The following is an 18,555-nucleotide window of genomic DNA, read 5'->3' as shown; positions in this document are numbered from 1 at the left end:
GAACAGTTCTGTATTTTTTAGCAAAAAGTTGTTTATCTATTTTATATATTATAGATATCTATCATATTATATGCTATATACACACAATGCCATTCTGTTTCTTTCACTACTATACGTAGTCCTGTACATTTGTCTAAAATGTCTCAATAATCCAAGATAATTCCAAAGGTTTGTCTTTGTAGACACCACATGGTTGTGCCAAAAATACCACATGTATTTGTTTTACACTTAGTTGTTAATGTATTTGCTGTAGAAAACTGTGCTCTGTTCTGAAGCTGAATTTGCCATAAACCACACGTTTACTATGAACATCACCCTTTTTTACTGATTAGTAAATTAATAAAGTAAATAATTGTGTATGGTCATTTCAGTAAAGTTGTTTTATTTCATTACTAATAAATCAAATATAGTAGTATAAAGATGGTGAGGTGTGAGGTGTTAAAACCAGGACATGAAGAGTCAACACAAAACTACAGCTTAGCCTCATCCAGAACTAAATCACAGAGGCAGTCAGTCGACTAAGCAAAACAGTCCATATTTTTATTTAATTAAACAATTTCTCCAGCTTTTCTGAAGTTATTTAATGTTCTTTGTACATGGATTGTTTTATTTTTTGTTGTTGTGTATGTGCTGTATTAACGTATTTGAGTTTATTTTTTATGTTGTGTAATTTATTTATTTTCTTCCCAGGCATATTGAGTCTGTGCACATGAAATGTGCTGTATAAATGCCTATGCAAAGGTTTACTTATTAGTTTTATGGACAGAACTTAAAGACACAGCCAGGAACCGGAGGGTGTCCGGTTTGGGAACCCCAGGATCTCAGGTGTTGTTCTGTTGGCTTCATCAAATCAGGACCTTCAGCTGCCCTGGGGCAGTTTGCAGCCGAGTGTGAAGTGGGATGAGTATCAGCACTTCCAAATCCGAGGCCATGGGGGGCTTCCCCTCTACAGGTCGGTGGAGAGGCCTTGCCTGAAGTGGAGGAGTTCAAGTATCTCAGGGTCGTGTTCACGAGTGAGGAACGGATGGAGCGTGAGATCGATAGATAGATCAGTGCGACATCGGCAGTGATCGGTGTATCAGACTGTTGTGGTGAAGAGGGAGCTGATTTACTGATCGATCTATGTTCTACCCTCACCTATGGTCATAAGATCTGGGTAATGACCAAAAGGACAAGATTGCAGATACAGGCGGCCGAAAGGAGTTTCCTCAGTCAACTAAGAGGAGCTTGGAGAAGAGCCGCTGCTTTTCCCATCATAACAGCAGATAACAAACCTGTTGATGATTGTGGAGGTTTAAATGTAGAGTTGTGCCCATATCCTGAATTATTCTTCATGCTCTTCAGAAAATGCTGGAAACAAATCCTTTGGCGATGGCACTTATTGAGTTGTCATCCTGGACTGTGCCACCTCTGCAGGGTTCAGCATCACCTCAGGCTGACAATAGTTATATCGAGCCCAGTCAAATGCAGCTAGAAAACTGTCTCTCGGAAGCTCAGCAGGCTCCACCTCTGAAACCATTCCTGTTTGGGATTGTCTCTTGTTGCCTCTTGTGCACATTTTATCTGAACACCTCAACAAGTGTAGAGTGAAAAAAGAACATGCAAATTGTAGCATGAGAATACCTTATCCAGCACAAGGACTGTATCACAAGAGTCCTTTTGTTGAAATTTGTGTTTTTGAAGATACTTCATATGCACAGACTGGACTCAACAAGGTGCACATGAATGTTGTATGAGGAGATGAAAAACAGCAAGTCTGCATAGGGAAGTGGTGAGGACAATGCAGAAGAACAAGGGTCTGAGGCCCATTGATTCTAGATTTGGACATGCACAGAGTAGGGATCGAGGTCCAGAAGAAGACAACGAAGTGAAGATTTATGGATATTCCGAACTTTTACAACTGTTTGTGAACTGTAATTCAGATAATGCATTGGAGCCACAGATCGAAGCTGTACGTTATTGTCCCTTTACAATAATTAACCATTTAACCCATCCATCTGCCCCTGGAACATGTCAGGAGCAGTGGACAGCCATGCTCATGTTCAGAATCACCAAGCTAGAGCATTATCCTCCTGTGCATCTTTTACGTTGATGGAAGAAACCAAAGCACCCCAAAAAAATCTGTCCAGACACAGACAGGATGTAAACTCCACACAAAAACACCTAAACTGAACTTCATGCTGAGAGGCAAGAGAACGCTAAACACTAAGACTAATCACTGAGGGCATGCAATCTCTCCTGTGCATTCAACACTTTTTGGGCCAGATGTTCCACCTGGCGCAAGGACAGCGCTGCTCCAAACAAGACAAGACCCACATTATTTTCCTAGGTTACATCGTGCTGCCTCATGTTCTTCCTTTAGTGTTATGGGCTTCTATAAGCTCTATCAGGTCAAACTAAAAACTTAAGTTAACCAGTGTCTGTGTCTGAGAGAAAAAGATGTAAAGCCGGTCCTGCTATGTTTCCAGGTTGTACTCAGCCGTAATTCACCCCCACTCTTACACCACCTTTCTCCCTCGCCCCTTCCCGGTCGCGGAGTCTGGTTGGAAGAAAACATAACATTGCCATTGGCCACGGGTCGCTATTGTCAACTGTTGCAGGAAAAGCTTGGTTCTTGGATAACCAACTGTCTAACCAACTACAGTTTGTGTGTCTTCTTGGACATGACGGTTTTCCCTTCACCCTTTTCTATCAGCATAATGGTTTTTGTACAAGGGGATTCAAGAGTGACTGAATGTCTAGCTGTCACCTCACAGCAAGACGTTCCTGGGCCATGTGGGACCTTTCTGTGTAGAGTTTGCACGTTGTTCTTTTCGTTTCATGTCCCCTGAGTTAATTTGTTGTACGGTAGAACACCGTGGTACTTCTAACCTAGCTTTTGGCTCAAAATCTAGTGATAGTTAACCCCCTTTTGTCTTTTTGGCCATTCGACTGCACAACTCTCTAGAAGCAAAAGATAATGGTGTCTGCAATGTTATATCGCTAGAAATGTTATTTATTTACCAAATACAAATGTAAAATGATGTGGTTTCAGTAGTGAATGAGTGAAAGTGAATGAAACTGTCAGTGAGTGTTTATACAGTGTATAGGCTACATAATATGGATATTTTTTTTTACAATTTAGGATACAGTTTATATTATACAGAATAATTGTAATTTTTATAAATGTATGTTCAAGTTGCATTGGCCTGTCCTGGACAGAAAGTCTCACCAGCTGTTCCAACCTTAGAATGGCAGATATAGGCTTATTTCAATGGGAGAGGCTCATGTGAGGTGGACATTCTTTTACTTCGTGGCTCACAGTGAGGCCTTAAGTTGCGAAAGTACTGACATGTTATACATTTCCTGAATCCTCAGAGTCTAGAGAGTTTCCCAGTATCAAACATTTGTCTCTGTGATGTTCCTTGAAGAAACAGCGTTAAACATAGTAAAACTGTTTTTGTGAAAATGGTGAAAAAACGTCCTCAGGTTTGTGTTTGTGGAGCTTTGGTTACCACGGTAATAGTCACAGAGTAGTACATTTGGGCTCAAATGAAACATGAAAATGTCTTCTTTACAATGATACCAAATACAATGTGTAAATCATTATCTCATGGGCTGAAAATGGCCTAAACCAAAATATGGACCAGTGTCAAAAGCGACTTTTTTGACATGGGGGTGGTTCACTTCAACAGCTGAAAACTATGAAAAAGCTGTAACTCTGAAAAGGCTATCATACAAAAATATAAACCTCAGACATGGACCTACTTAAAAATCCACGATAGCCTTTGCCACCTTTTCGGTACCGATATTTGGTCTGGCCCATGGACTAGTACAAAAGTATCCAGAAAAACAACGTGGTTCGTTGAAAAAGGCAAACAATTCACTGAAAAAGGCAAACAATTCAGCTGCACCAGGAGAGAGGGAGGTCACTTCCTGTTTTTCACTGAATGATTCGTTCTCCCAGTTCATACTGCTTGTACGGCTCATACACAGGACGTTAGGTTGTAAACAATAAGCTTTTGGTTTCTGTGCTCAAACGAGCTACACACATGTAATATTTGTGTGCCACTCTTTGTGACTGCAAAATGCGTTAGTGTTAGTGAACGAGTTAATAGAGGCGGGGAAACACAACTCCTGAGTCAGTAAAGTGAATCTCGAGGTTTGAACTATTCGTTCATGAATCATACATCACTAGTATCTTCAAGTTCCTGATAGCCGTGATTGACAAGCGTATTATTAACCGATCAGAGAAAAGCCGAATATGACACAAACGGCATGCAGCGTATTTTGTAAACAAGGAAGTGAGTGGTTTTACAGCCCGAAGAGAGGAGACAAATGTGAACCATCAACAAGGAGGACAAGGAGTCATTAACAATTTGGGTCAGATTGTAAATATTGGAAAATTCAGCATGAATGGGTAACAGCTGTTTCATTCAAAGTACATTTGGAACGGGACAAAAATATTTTCCATAGACGGAAGGGAGAATCAAGAAGGGAATCTTAGAGAAGCTCAACATCTATGCAACTACATTCTTGTTAAGTACATTCAAGAAAATATTTTACTCGAGGTTAATTGGGTTGGATCGGATGCTGTGATTTTGCTCAGAAAGAAAAAGCAGGAGCGGACGACTAGCAGGGCCAATAAGCACAAGAACACAAACGAAATGGGAACAATGACACATCTTGAGGAAAAAAGGCAGACCACATGAACACAGTGCCTTTCAGTGTTTCCAGGTGAAAGCTTGAAGGTAAAGAGAGATTCCTGGTACACAACTTGAAACTAAAATGAGTGATGCCTGTTGCACTGTGGATTTAAACTGTAGCTTTTGTTGAAATGCCTGCACACGCCTCTCATCTCGTTTCCTTTGAGCAAATGCAGCGCGAAGATAACGCAGGTGCGACCCGCGGAGGTCAGTCGACTGTTGCTGCGCGGCGCTGTAAACAAACCCGCGCCCCGTCTAATCCGTTCCACTGTGTACAGGGTAAACACGTGCTCAGATTAACTCCGCACTCCAGACAATGCAAAGTTCAACACCAAAACAAGCACCGAACCAATATTGGCTTAGTGAGAATGAGAGCGGAGATTACCCACACGCAATTAGCAGGTTATTGTTATAGTTGAGGAGCGGTTTGTCCTCCAACGGCAAAAGACAGGGACAGGATGTTTTGAAATGACGGTATTTCCACGATCATTTTTATCTGTTTGACCTTTACAGCAGTTGTGTGTCTAACTGGCAGAAAGAAAGTCGCCAACTCTAACAAATCAAATGTTAAAGGTGCGTTATGTAACTCTTGTAACCGGGTCAAGGTGTGTAAATGTCATGGTTTGTGGTGATGTGAAGAAAATAAAACCCAAAATGCAGGACTGCAACATAACTGGTGATGTTTAATGGACGGAAACCAAAAAAACAAAATCCAGAGATAACCAAAAACCGGGGCTGACGAAGACAATGACGCGATAAAGGACAAGGGAAACACAGGCGTATAAATACAAGAGGAAACGGGGCACAGGTGAAACACATCAGGGCGGGGCAGGCAGGTAACGAGGGAAGTAAAGCAAAATCACAAGAACAGAACCCATGTCAAAATAAAACACGGATGAGACCAAGAAACAAACTAAAAACAGGGGACAGAAGACAGATCATGACAGTAACCCCCCCACAAGGGACGGCTCCCAGACGACCCACAAAAAAACAACAACACACAAACCCCAGGAGGGCGGAGGGGGCCAGGAGGAGGGAACAGTACACAGGTGAGTGTGTGGGCATGGAGGCACAACGGATGGCAGAGGCAGGTCCTGGAGGTCCAGCAGATGACAGGACGCGGAGCAGAAACAGATAGCGGTCGAGATCTCTGGCCAAGAGTAGGTGCAGGGAAGGGCCACCCTGGATGAAGAATCCAGGAGTCTGAGCAGCTAGGTTGGCTACTGTTAAATATGAGCTTTCCATTTCTATTGAAAACGGTTAAGGCACTATTCATAATTTGTCAGGCGTGCATAAAATGATCCCAGCATTTAAGCATGTTTGGCTGGATTAGTAAAGTCAAACATAAAAGTTTCAGTTTGTGTGGCCCAGGTGTAAGTGACTCCACCGCAGCTGTTTCCATAAACAGTTGAGCTTGTTGAGCTAGCTAGTTAGCTTCAGGTTAACCCTTAATTACACCCAAGCACATTTTTGCATAACTCCTACATTTTTAAAGCCAATTGGGTGAAATTTCCCCAGGGGGTGTATTTTTTGCTGATCTAAAATAATTTGATGTCATTTGGATTTTTACCCCATTGTAAACACTCATTAACAAAATACTCACGTTAAGGGAGCTTCGACACAAAAATGTGCTTGAAACTTTAGAGAGCTATAACTCCATGAAGGAACAATATTTCTTTTCACTTTATTTTAATTGTGAAGGTCTGACTCTCCTCTTCCATACATATAAAAATAATATAACTTTCATAATGTTTTAACCCTTTCATTGCCAACTTTCTGACCCAAAGTTATAATGCACTGCGCGTCGTGGTGCATTATAACTGTCTAATGCACGGCTCCTCGTTGTTTGTCTCCGCGGGACTCGACCAATCGATTCAGTCCGTAACTTGATATGATTGGGGCCCAAGTCACGATGGGATGGGAGGAAGGCTTATCTTGCATTACCGACATTTCAACAGTATGTATGCACATTGCATTTTTGTTGACCTTGGGAAGAATTCATCATTAGAACAGATTGGTTGAGTTCATTCTCACTGTCCATGAATTAAAGAACTGGCTTATTACTCAAATCGGATGTTTGAGATTCAGTCTTTAGTCCAATTCGAAGGTCAATAAAAAGTTCTCATCTCTGGTTGTGAAGTCTAAAGGATAAGATCATCACAGTCTTCATCTGTCCTGAACTGTGGTTGATCTGATCAGCCATTCACAAGACAGGAAGTGAAGAAATTCCAATGCCATAAAATAGTCTGGGGGTTTTGGAGTGGGGGTTTTGCTCATCTCTGGTATGCGGAAACCATGGCGATAGGGCATAGGTCACCCTCACATGCTACACAGTCCGAGTGCAGGTTGTCGATAAGGTGGCGCTGATACAGGGAATAAAGTGGCACTGACTGCGATACTAATGTCCGGGTCTCTGAAACAGAGGACAGGGGGAGGATAGGGCTTTGCTTTAGGCTGTGGGTGTTAGAGGATAACATTAAATCGTTATTTATCATACTGGGTGAGGCTGTACAGTCGTACTATCTCTGTCATTGACTGTGGTGCTCACGCGCCACTCTCAGCCACTGAATGCTTGCGTATCAGTCTGACGCTCTGAGAGGGTATTTATCCCTTTTCTGTGGAAGCATAGACAGACTTGAATGTATGAGACATCCAAACTGCTGCCTGTTTTTCCTCTATCCTCTCGAACACCATCGTTAATTCTCTAACAGCGGGTTAGAGCTTTACCTCTGACCTGATCATGAACTGATTCGAAGATGTTAAAAATCAAGAGCTACACAGCATTGAAAAGGGCATCTCACATAGTACACACTTATATATCACACAATAGGGCGATTGATAGTAGTTGAGGTAGTCGTGGTCCCAATGCAACAGTCACCTGTGTGGATATCAGGTGTGACAAAGACCCACATCAAAACACGGAACAAAGTCTCTTTAAACGCGACAGTCACCTGTGTGCAGATCTGATGTGACTCTGCCCCCTGTGCTTTAAAATGCATTCATGCTTTAAGCCCCAAGCAACCAACTAACCACTCAACCATTCAGCCAGCCAACCAACCAACCAACCAACCAACCAACCAACCAACCATTCAACCAAAAAAAAACAGAAAAAGGAGCAATTCACTCCCATGGATGGACAGGCTATAGATGGACCCAGGCCTGATGGGAATCCCTAAACAAACGGTGCCAAGACCATGGAAGAACATTCAGTCTTTGTTTGAGCTTCGGTTCTTGCATGTTGTCCAGTCCTTTTGGGCAGGGGTTCATCCAAGGATATGGCTGAAGATTGCGATACTAACGTATGTTGGGCCTTGGAAGATTTCCGTCTTTGTGAGTATCTGTGTGTGCAGAGCACTTATTTAGAAGTTGCCTTTTATTTAAGTTGTATCACTTCTTTATGTTTTGTTATTACTGTGTGATATGGCTAGCTAAATATGCTATTGTAAATGCAACATCAATAATGCCCTTTTTATTTTTTCTGTTTATTACAGTTACCATTTATATCAACAATTACAACACTAAACAAGAAAAGAACGCCTTGTCTGGAGTTTTTGTTGATGGTTTGCTGGCTGTCTAGCAGCACACAACAGAGACACGTGTTGTGAAGGCAGCACAGGCCTTCTATCCCTTCTATTGTTCTGGCTAAGGTACGTTCACTGGACAATAAACTGGATTATATTCGTCTGCTACCCTCCTCTCAGAAGATGGTGAAAGACAGTTGTGTTTTTATATTCACCGAGACGTGGATAAACTGTAATATACCGGACAGTGGAATCCAGCGTGAGGGGCTTTCCTGCTACAGAGCAGACAGAGTGATCTCTGAGGGAGGTAAGATGCGTCGAGGTGGACTCTGTGTCTACATCAATGACGCCTGGTGCCGTGATGTCACCGTGGTCTGTAAACACTGCTCACCCCTCATGGAATATATGATCATTAAGTGTCGGCCTTTCTACCTGCCCAGGGAATTTACTGTTGTACTGCTTGTGGCTGTCTACATCCTGCCCACCTCTAACATAAAAAAAAACAGGAAAGAGGCACTGAATTAAGTTCTGTTCATTACCTTTATGGACAGAATTTCTAGGTGCAAGCCAGGGGCTGTAGGGTGTCCTGTTTGGGAGCCTCAGGATCTCATCTCTGCTGTTTGCAGATGATGTTGTTCTGTTGGCTTCTACAAATCAGGACCTTCAGCACGCTCTGGGGCGGTTTGCAGCCGAGTGTGCAGTGGCCGGGATGAGGATCAGCACCTCCAAATCCGAGGTCATGGTTCTCCACCGGAAAAAGGTGGCTTCCCCTCTTCAGGTCGGTGGGGAGTCCTTACCTCAAGTGGAGGAGTTCAAGTATCTCGGGGTCTTGTTTATTTACGAGTGAGAGACGGATGGAGCGTGAGATCAATAGACAGATAGGTGCGGCGTCAGCAGTGATGCGGTCGCTGTATCGGTCTGTCGTGGTGAAGAGGGAGCTGAGTCGGGGGGAAAGCTCTCGATTTACCGATCGATCTACGTTCCCACCCTCACCTACGGTCATGAGATTTGGGTAATGACCGAAAGGACAAGATCGCAAATACAAGCAGCCGAAATGAGTTTCCTTCGCAGGGTGGCTGGGCGAACCCTTCGAGATCGGGGGAGGAGCTCAGTTATCCGGGAGGAGCTCAGTTATCCGGGAGGAGCTACTGCTCCTTCACGTCGAAAGGAGCCAGCTGAGGTGGCTCGGGCATCTGTTTCGGATGCCTTCTGGTCGCCTTCCGCGTCAGGTGTTCCAGGCATGTCCTATTGGGAGGAGGCCTCGTGGAAGACCCAGGACACCCTGGTGGGACTATGTCTCCGAGATGGCCGGGTGTCACCACGGGGTCCCCCCAGAACAGCTAGGGGAGTGTGTGGATCGGGAAGTCTGGGCATCTCTGTTGAGACTGCTGCCCTCGCGACCCGGCCCCGGATAAAGCGAAAGAAAATGGATGGATGGGTTAGCCTGTCTTTAGTTCATTTATTAGTCTTGCATTTTGTACCTGGGGACAGTAGAAAACAATGTGAGTGTTTTGTCTGATTGCTAGTGTTACCGGCGCCAGCCCTTGTGGAAGCTGGGGGGGGGGTGGGACAAGTGGCACACAGCTAGCGTAACTGTGTTGCCTGTGGTCATAAAGCTGTGGACAGATGTAGAGGAGGCATTGTTAGGCATAGATGACTCCAAAATAACATAATGTCACATACACACTCATTCTCCTTCACATTCCAACTCCATATGATTGTGGTAGTGTATAAAAAGTCCACTAAATGTCATACAGTGTATCTCCCTTATAAGCCTTGCTCCTTCTCATCTCTCCCATGTGCACGCACATACATACACATACAGGCAGCGTGGCAACATAAAAAGAAAGCACCTAGCAAATGGCAGCAATGGTCTGTATAACTCTAAAACTAAACTTGAATTGGATACCATGTTGACTAATTAGATACACTGCTTGGATATGCTTCAAAATACATTTGTTCTCCTACTACAGTTTTACTAACGTTTTTCATGTTACCGTTGAACAAACGTTCACTACGAAAAATACATCTTCTACTAAAACCCTAAAACACTTTCACAGTTTGTTCCAATCATACATTCAACACTTCAAAGTGTATTACAACTAGTTTGGACTAAGATTGAGTTACAAAAATAACTTTTTATCGTACCTGGGTCCAGAATAAGAGAGCGGGTTATCCACGAGCGATCCTCAGGACCTTAACCCTCCCAATCAACTAAATATTGGAAGCCTCAGCCCCGCCAACGCACATTCAAAACACGGCTCACGGTAAAGGCCTGGTGACCGTCAACCAGCCGGGGGGGCAGAGGGGGCTCGGCTGGAGGGCTCAAAGGGCTTGCAGTGACCTGGAGCGAAACATGAAAAGCCAGATGGACATTCAAACACGGGGGCAACTTTAGTTTAACAACTGAAGGATTGATGACATGGTCTACGTCATAGGGCCCAATGTACCTGGGTGACAGTTTTCGGGGGTCCGTCTGTAGTTGCAGATTGCGGGTCGAAAGCCACACTCTCTCACCAGGCTTGTAGTTTGGGGCAGGTGATCAACGGCGGTCAGCCCCTGGACTGCCCGAACCTCATGCCAGACACGCCGGGCTCTACAAAAGTGTTTCTGAATAGAAGGAACCATCGCCACTGTCTTCTGGGAAGGAAAAAGGGCAGGCCATTAAACTAGCGAGTTGTGGGAGTATTCAATCCAAGCACGATGGACGGACCAGGTAACCGGATAGTTGGCTGTAATTGACCCGCATCGTCTGACCATTGGTCTGAGGGTGGAATCCGGATGACAGGCTGGCAGAGGACCCAGCAGCATGAAAAAATGGCTTCCAAACTCATGAGGTAAAATGGGGTCCCCTATCTGAAACAATGTCTTGGGGTATACCATGTAGTCTGAAAACGTCCTGAACAAGCAGGTTAGCGGTCTCCAGCGCGGAGATGGTCCCCAGGCTGCTGTGCAGTTCGAAATGATTCGAGCGCACACAGCAGCATGGCGGTAGCCAGGCAAGCACCGAACATTAAAGCAATGTAAAGTTCAGGTGAATGAAGTATCCAGGCAAATATAATGTCTAAATAAACGTCGGCAGCAGGTGGTGACGAGCAGTGCGGGCGTCTCTTGTCCTTGGACTCTCCAGCACGGCCAGGAAAATCGTAGATATAAAATAGTGGAGGGGTTTGAGCACACAAATCATCCCGGGAGCTTGGTTGTCAGGGGCTTTGTTGTGCTGGTAGGGTCCGTCTTTGAATTGTGAGGCCATCGTTCCATGGACCCACCACCTGCAACTGGAGCCACAAGGAGCTTGTGCTGTTGGGTGGCACGCTAGTGCAGCGGTTAGCGCTCTCGCTTCACAGCTAGAAATCCAGGGTTCGATTCCCACCAGGACGGGGCCTTTCTGTGTGGAGTTTACATGTTCTCCCAATGTCTATGAAGGATGAAGGATTTGGGAGGTTGCCCCAACTACCCCGCAATGCAAAGTAGAAGAAAATGGATGGATGTCTACTTTTATTGAATGTAATATTTGAGTTGTAATGAAACTAAGTACTTTGACAACCGTTACTCATAACAGATACGTTTTTGACAAACATGTATTTCATTTAGAGACATTTGACGCTGTCACAAAGGTTTTTGACACTCCTTTATCCCTTCCATTATATCATTAAAAAATTACAAACAGAATCCATAAAGATACTATTTTAATCATTTCCAACTAGCGACAGAAAGAGTTGGAGAATTGTCATTTTCTTCCCCAATTTCAATATTCCTGAATAATTCCAAAAATCGCAGTATTTCTGTCATGGTTGTGGATGGTGCGAAGAAAATGAAAACTCAAAATGCAGGACTGCAACAAAACTGGTGACGTTTAATGGATGAAATAACAAAATCCAGACATAACCAAAAACCGGGGGTGACATACACAATGATGCGACAAAGGACAAGGGAAACACAGGGGTATAAATACAAGAGAAAACGGGGCACAGGTGAAACACATCAGGGCGGGGCAGGCAGGTAACGAGGGAAGTAAAGGAAAATCACAAGGACAGAACACAAGTCAAAATAAAACACAGGACCAGACCAAAGACAAAACATACAAAAACAGAGGAACAAAAGACAAATCATGACAATTTCTCCTCATAATAATTGTGATTCAAACATTTAGAATCTTCCCTAATTCCAGCACTGCCCGTACCTCACAAAAGACCATTTTAAGATAATATAAGCTCTGTCTATCGTAAAAAGGTGTGTCAATAAAATATATGCTTCGAATTGACTGAATTGTCTCCATTTGTCGGTTACTTCTATATTTAGCTTCTCTGGATGCAGCTGCAGCTCAGAGCAGCTCTCCACAATGGACTCGAATCTTTCTGCTCCATAAACGCATTGATTTTGGCAGGGAGAAGAAAGGCCGTGTTTTTCTCAGCGAAGACGGTTTTCATGAAATATTGAACGCTTAAGACAGAATTATTCTCAAAAATCAATTACAAGAAAGACACCATTTTGCTGGAGACAGTTTGCACCTGTTCATGGCACGTCTGTGGAGCTGCAGGACCATGTCTGTTTAGAGACATGTGCATGAAATGTTTGTTTATGTTCCCTTTTTTTAATTAGCATTAAACAATTTTAGTCGTTATAATGTTTTAGCATCTATGGAAGAGTAATAGCTTAACACTAACACTAAGAATGAGATGGGAGCAACAGCTATGTCACTGAGAAGGTCAGTGCAGATGAGCAGAGCTGAAAACCTAAGATTTTATCCTTACAAACTGCCTCAAGATCACAGATACTTACGTGTGGTATCGCTACATAATTGTGGATTATTGTAGCTCACACCTGGGAGGATGCTGTTCTAGGAAAAGCGGCACAAGCGGATGTTCAGAGATAGGTCTGTGAGTCGCGTAAGCATAAGCTCTTTTTATGCAACGTCACAAATCCGCCTTCCACATTCCGGGCAATGTAAACGGACTTCCTGTCTGCGTTACTCTAATGGAATGCGATTGTGTTTTTCAATCTGAAGTGTCATATCTTCAAGAAATTGACCGTGAACTGACAACATGTCTCCAAATGTACAATGATAGAGACGTGAGTTCAGAAGCTAAGTGTGTCCAGAAGCTTGTAGCCAGTTGTAATGCTAACACATGCTAACACATGCTGATTTGATAGTGATAGTGTTGCAAGCGATTAAAGTGATAGTCTGGATGTCTAAATGTTCTACATTTTTTAAGAAATGCAAAAAAATTGACCTCCTGGCCTTACACTTTGATATAAAGTGAGTACAAATATATATTATTATATTTTTTTTAAGTCAGCAACTGCTCAAGGGCCCCCTCGCCGATGGCGTAGACCAACAAAATATGAGCAAGACGATGATTGACCCTTCATGTACGCTGCAGGCTCGCGCCCGAGAACTGAGCACATGCAGAGAGTGTTTCTCGTACCTGGATCCGCCATTACGCCCGTGCACCGCTATGAACAACAACAGCCAGAAGCTACGACTGCCTGCCCCATCTCATAAGAAAGTCCATCTTCTAAACTAGCAGGAAAAAACAAATGCAAGATAGATGTGGAATTTATATCGGAGAGTCGTTCAACAGATGGACGGCGCTACGTGAGCCCAACTTCAGAACAGATGAAGAGAGATGGCAAAGTTTCTACAGGTAAATGCATGACATTTTGAAGTTTTCATGGCGATAATTAGTTAAATGTGTTTTAATTAGTTTTATGTTTTCACTACTTTACATGCATGTGAATTGACAATGTGTATTTCTGTGCAAACTGGCATTACATGAAATGTAGCATTGAGATTTGGAGACATGCAGTAAATGAAATGTCAAAATCTAAATACACTGCGTTCCAAATTATTATGCAAATTGTATTTTTCTGTCAAAAGGTTAAAAAACAACAACATTGTTTTCAAGGAAACTCATGGATGGTTTTGTGTCTCGGGGCTCTTTGAATCACTGACATTAATCGCAGAGACCTGGGGTGATTAGTTGTCAGGTTAAGTCCAGTTAAGGGAAAAACTACTGAAAAAGGGTGTTCCACTTTATTAAGCAGATCATCATTTTCAAGCAACATGAGAATAATAATAATAATAATAATAATAATAATAATAATAATAATAATAATAATAATAATAATAATAATAATAATAATAATAATAATAATAATAATAATGAATCGGTTTTATATGGCGCTTTTTTGGACACTCAAAGGCGCTTTACATTGCACTATTCGTTCACTCCTTACTCGGTGGTGGTAAGCTACTATTGTAGCCACAGCTGCCCTGGGGTAGACTCGGCCCCTCCGACCACCACCACTCACGCACTCACGCACTACATTCGCTAGGCTTCCTGGTGTTCCCAAACGGTCTCCATTCCAAGTCCTGCCAGGCCCTTCCCTGCTTAGCTTCCAAGGTCTGACGGGATTGGGCATAGCAAAGGCGGTATGGCCACAAAAGGATCTCTCTGCTGATGAAAAGCGTGAAATAGTTGAATGTTTTGGTCTAGGTATGAAAACCTTCATTATTTCATGAAAGATTAGGCGTAATCATCATACTGCTAAGAGATTTGTGGATGATTCAGACACACTCGGGTTTGTGCAGATACAGGAACAATATGGACGGTTTCTGCCAACACATCAGATGAATAGAACAGTGGCTAAAAGCAGCAGACAAGTATTTGAAGCTGCTGGTGCACCCTCCAGAGGCTGCAGTTGTGCATAAACCTTCTATCCGGCCTCCCCTAAACTGTTCATTGAAGCTGAAGCAGAAACGGCTGCAGAGGCTCAGAAATACATGAGGACTCATTTTCAAACAGTCTTGTTCACTGATGAGGCCGTGTGACCCTGAATGGTCAAATCAATGGAGTAGTGGATGGTTGGTGAATGGCCACAATGTCCCAACAAGGCTGTGACGTCAGTAAAGAGGTAGCGGAGTCATGTTTTGTGCCAGAGTCATGGTGAGAGAGCTGGTCGGCCCCTTTAGGTCCTTTTAGGCTCCCGGAAGGTGTGAAAATGACCTTTGAAAAATATTTGTTTCTGACTGACCACTGTCTTCTATGCTACAAAAACAAGAGCCGTGTTTTCCCGAACAAAATTCTCTTCATGCATGACAACGCACCATGTCCTGCTGTAAAGAATACCTCTGTATCACTGGCTGCTATGGGCATAAAAGGAGAGAAACTTATGATGTGGACCCCCTCCTCCCCTGACCTCAACCCTATTGAGAACCTTTGGAGCCTCAACAAAAAAAAAAAAAACTTCTATGAGGGTGGGAGGCAGTTTTCATCCAAACAGCAGCTCTGGGAGGCTATTCTGACATCCTGCAAAGAAATCAAAGCAGAAACTGTCCAAAAACTCACAAGTTTAATGGATTTAAGAATTTTGAAGCTGCTATCACACAAGGGCTCCTATGGTAAAATATAACTTGACCTGTTAATATTATATTGAAATAGCTTTTGATTTCAGTAAATATGACCTCCTAATGCTACAAATTCAACAAATGACAGTTAATTACAAGCTTTAAAATGTATTGAAACGATGAGTTGCATAATAATTTGGATTTTGAGGTTTTTACTACATTCATTTTTGAAAAAAATACTGTTATCACTGGGAGATTTTTTGCACCACATTTAAATGATCCTCTACCAGTCAAAGACTTGAAAATTATGCTGACTCTCATTTGAGTTGACAATTTAGAAAATCAGAGAAAAATTCCATTTGCATAAAAATTTGGAACGCAGTGTATTATCTATAAGGTACATTTGTGTTGCCCACTAAAGGACGTGACAGCATGTCGATAACACCTATAGTTTCTCACTGTTCAGTGTCATATTCCTAATGTTGCATTTCATTTGGAGCTACAATAGCCTATATTTGGAAGTTCACTGATTGCAGCACTATCTACAGATCTATAACTAAAAAAACAAACTATAGTTCACACAGATTAATTAATGATGTGAGCAACGACACCAGAAAAAAAACAAATCATTACAACTGGCTACGAGCTTCTGGACAAACTCACTTCTTCTACTCCCTACACAATGTATAACAGGTTTTCAATGATTACATACCTTCTACTTGATGTTCACAGTGAATTCCTTGAAGATATGACGCTTCAGATTGAAAAACACGATCTCATTCCATTAGAGTAACGCGGACAGGAAGTCAGTTTACACTGCACGGAAGTATAATGGTGGATTTGTGACGTCAGCGTGAAAAGAGCGGATTGTAATGAAATCATGCGGTTTGCGATCCCCCTCATTGTCCGAGACGAAACCAAGAGGCGCCGCTTCAAAGAGGAAAGACGAGACGACAGAAATATAACATACTGAAAAAAAGACACACAACTGAGCGACTGGTTATCCTTCCTTTCAGTAGTTGCGTTTCCATGAAAAAAAATTGCATCTGTCCAAAATTCGCCTAATAAATAACAAAAGAGAATTTCCATGCGTTTCCATCAAAGAGTTTTTGCGAATGATGGCAGTGGTTACCTGATTACAGGCATCGGATGAATGGTGCAATTGCAGAATTTACCCAGCAGAGGGCTGCACGATTAATCTTTATTGAATCGAAATTGAGGTTTTAGCTACTGCGGTAACGTAACCTCAAGGGCCTGTGAGTCGGATTAGGTCACAGAATTTCCGTTCATCAAGAGCAGGTTGAGGTGGTCAAAAAAAGCCAGTCACCTCCGCTCATCGCCGTACAGGCCTATCTAATTGTAATATCTTTACAGACAGGGTTTTTGACGTGAATATGGGGCGGATTTTCATAAAACAAGCAAGCTTTGTCTATTCTTGCTTATTCTTACAGTCATTTACCTTGTCGGAATTAGTTACTTAAAAGTTAGTAAATGTGACACATGCTAAAGCTAAGCTAAAGAAGCCTTGCTGCACTTCTAATGCTCAACGAACAAAGACTATCCTAGACTGTGTTTTCTACGTTTTCTGATGAAAATCAGGAGCGTCTGTATGTTCTTTTTTTTTACTACATGAAACAATGTGTTTGTTTCCATCTTCCAAAATGCACATTAAGGCTTATTTGCTAAAATCAAAAAACACCTCAAGTGAGTGGATAAACATTATGTGCAAATAAAGGGTTTTAAATATAGAGTATGTTGTTTCCATCACTCGGATCTTATTCAGAACTTCAAAATATTCACGTGATGGAAACGCAGTTAGTGAGGAGTTGTTTCTGACTCCTGATCTCTCTGAGCAGACCCTCATCTCCTCCTCCTCCCCTCTCTTTCTCTCTCGCTCTGACAGGCCTTTGACTCTCTTCTTTTTTTACTTTTAAGCATAAAACATTAATGAGCGCAGACAGAGCCCTAAGGCGTCTCCATTGAGAAACAAGCTGCGTCTTCGCTGAGCTGCAGAATGCTTCAGACAATGCAAATGCGAGACAGAATTACAATTAAGGTCTAATGCTAATGTCCCATCGCAAATAACATTAACAATGAATAATATCAGACAGGAATGGCTTTCGAGGATGCACTTTGCACTACAGGTCGCATTCACGTTGTAGTTATCGATCTTGTTATAATCTCAGATGGATCCAATATGGAAGAGGTGTTGTTTCTTGAAAGAAATATCAAAAACAATCTTTTGCCTGGTTATTATTTGGTTGTGAATCGATCCACAAACCTGCAGGGGTTGTCAAGTACCTGATGTCATTATTTGAGTAGAAAGGATACTATAAGTCAAATATTATTATTAAAATATGGTAAAAGTCATAGTAGAGACTTCCGGTAATGGCGGATTGGGGAGCGGGAGGGAAGGTTTAAAGGTGCAAAACGCAAGTCTCTGAGTTTTCGCAGAACTATGCCCCCTTTGGCGAAAAGCGTAACTGCAGAGTTGTGCACGCTCCTGGACCACACGCACGCTTGCACAAGCACGAGCCGATCAGAACCAAAGGAGCGTCATTCGTGATTGCAAAATCTTTTGTTGAGAGTCGTAATGTCTTCAGAGGTAAGAAAGTTATAAGTTATTTTGAATTATGTGAAAGGATTTTGCATTTCAACATTGATGTTTGAGAGGAAAAACGGGGGTAAGAGAAAGGTAAAAAAATAAAAATCCAATTTCTACCCGTTTTGTGTGTTCACTGATGATTGGATTATAATGGTAATGCGTTCATGAATAATATAAATTATTACTTTGTATAAGGTAAAAAATAATCAGTGAGTGACACACCAAATACCTTATTAGTTGGTCAACAAAGTAGACTCATTATCAAATGGCACTATAACGCTACCATCTTAGCTAAAACAGCCTGATCCTCCGAAGATTTGTGAGGGTTTAGCCTGTTTTATTGATCTGCTTAGTAGCATATTCCAATAGCAATATATCCTTATTAGACAGTAA

Source organism: Gobius niger, assembly GCF_951799975.1.
Source record: "Gobius niger genome assembly, chromosome: 22".
Taxonomy (NCBI): Eukaryota; Metazoa; Chordata; class Actinopteri; order Gobiiformes; family Gobiidae; genus Gobius; species Gobius niger.
The sequence above is the reverse complement of the archived record's forward strand: the minus strand, read 5'-3'. Positions refer to the sequence as shown.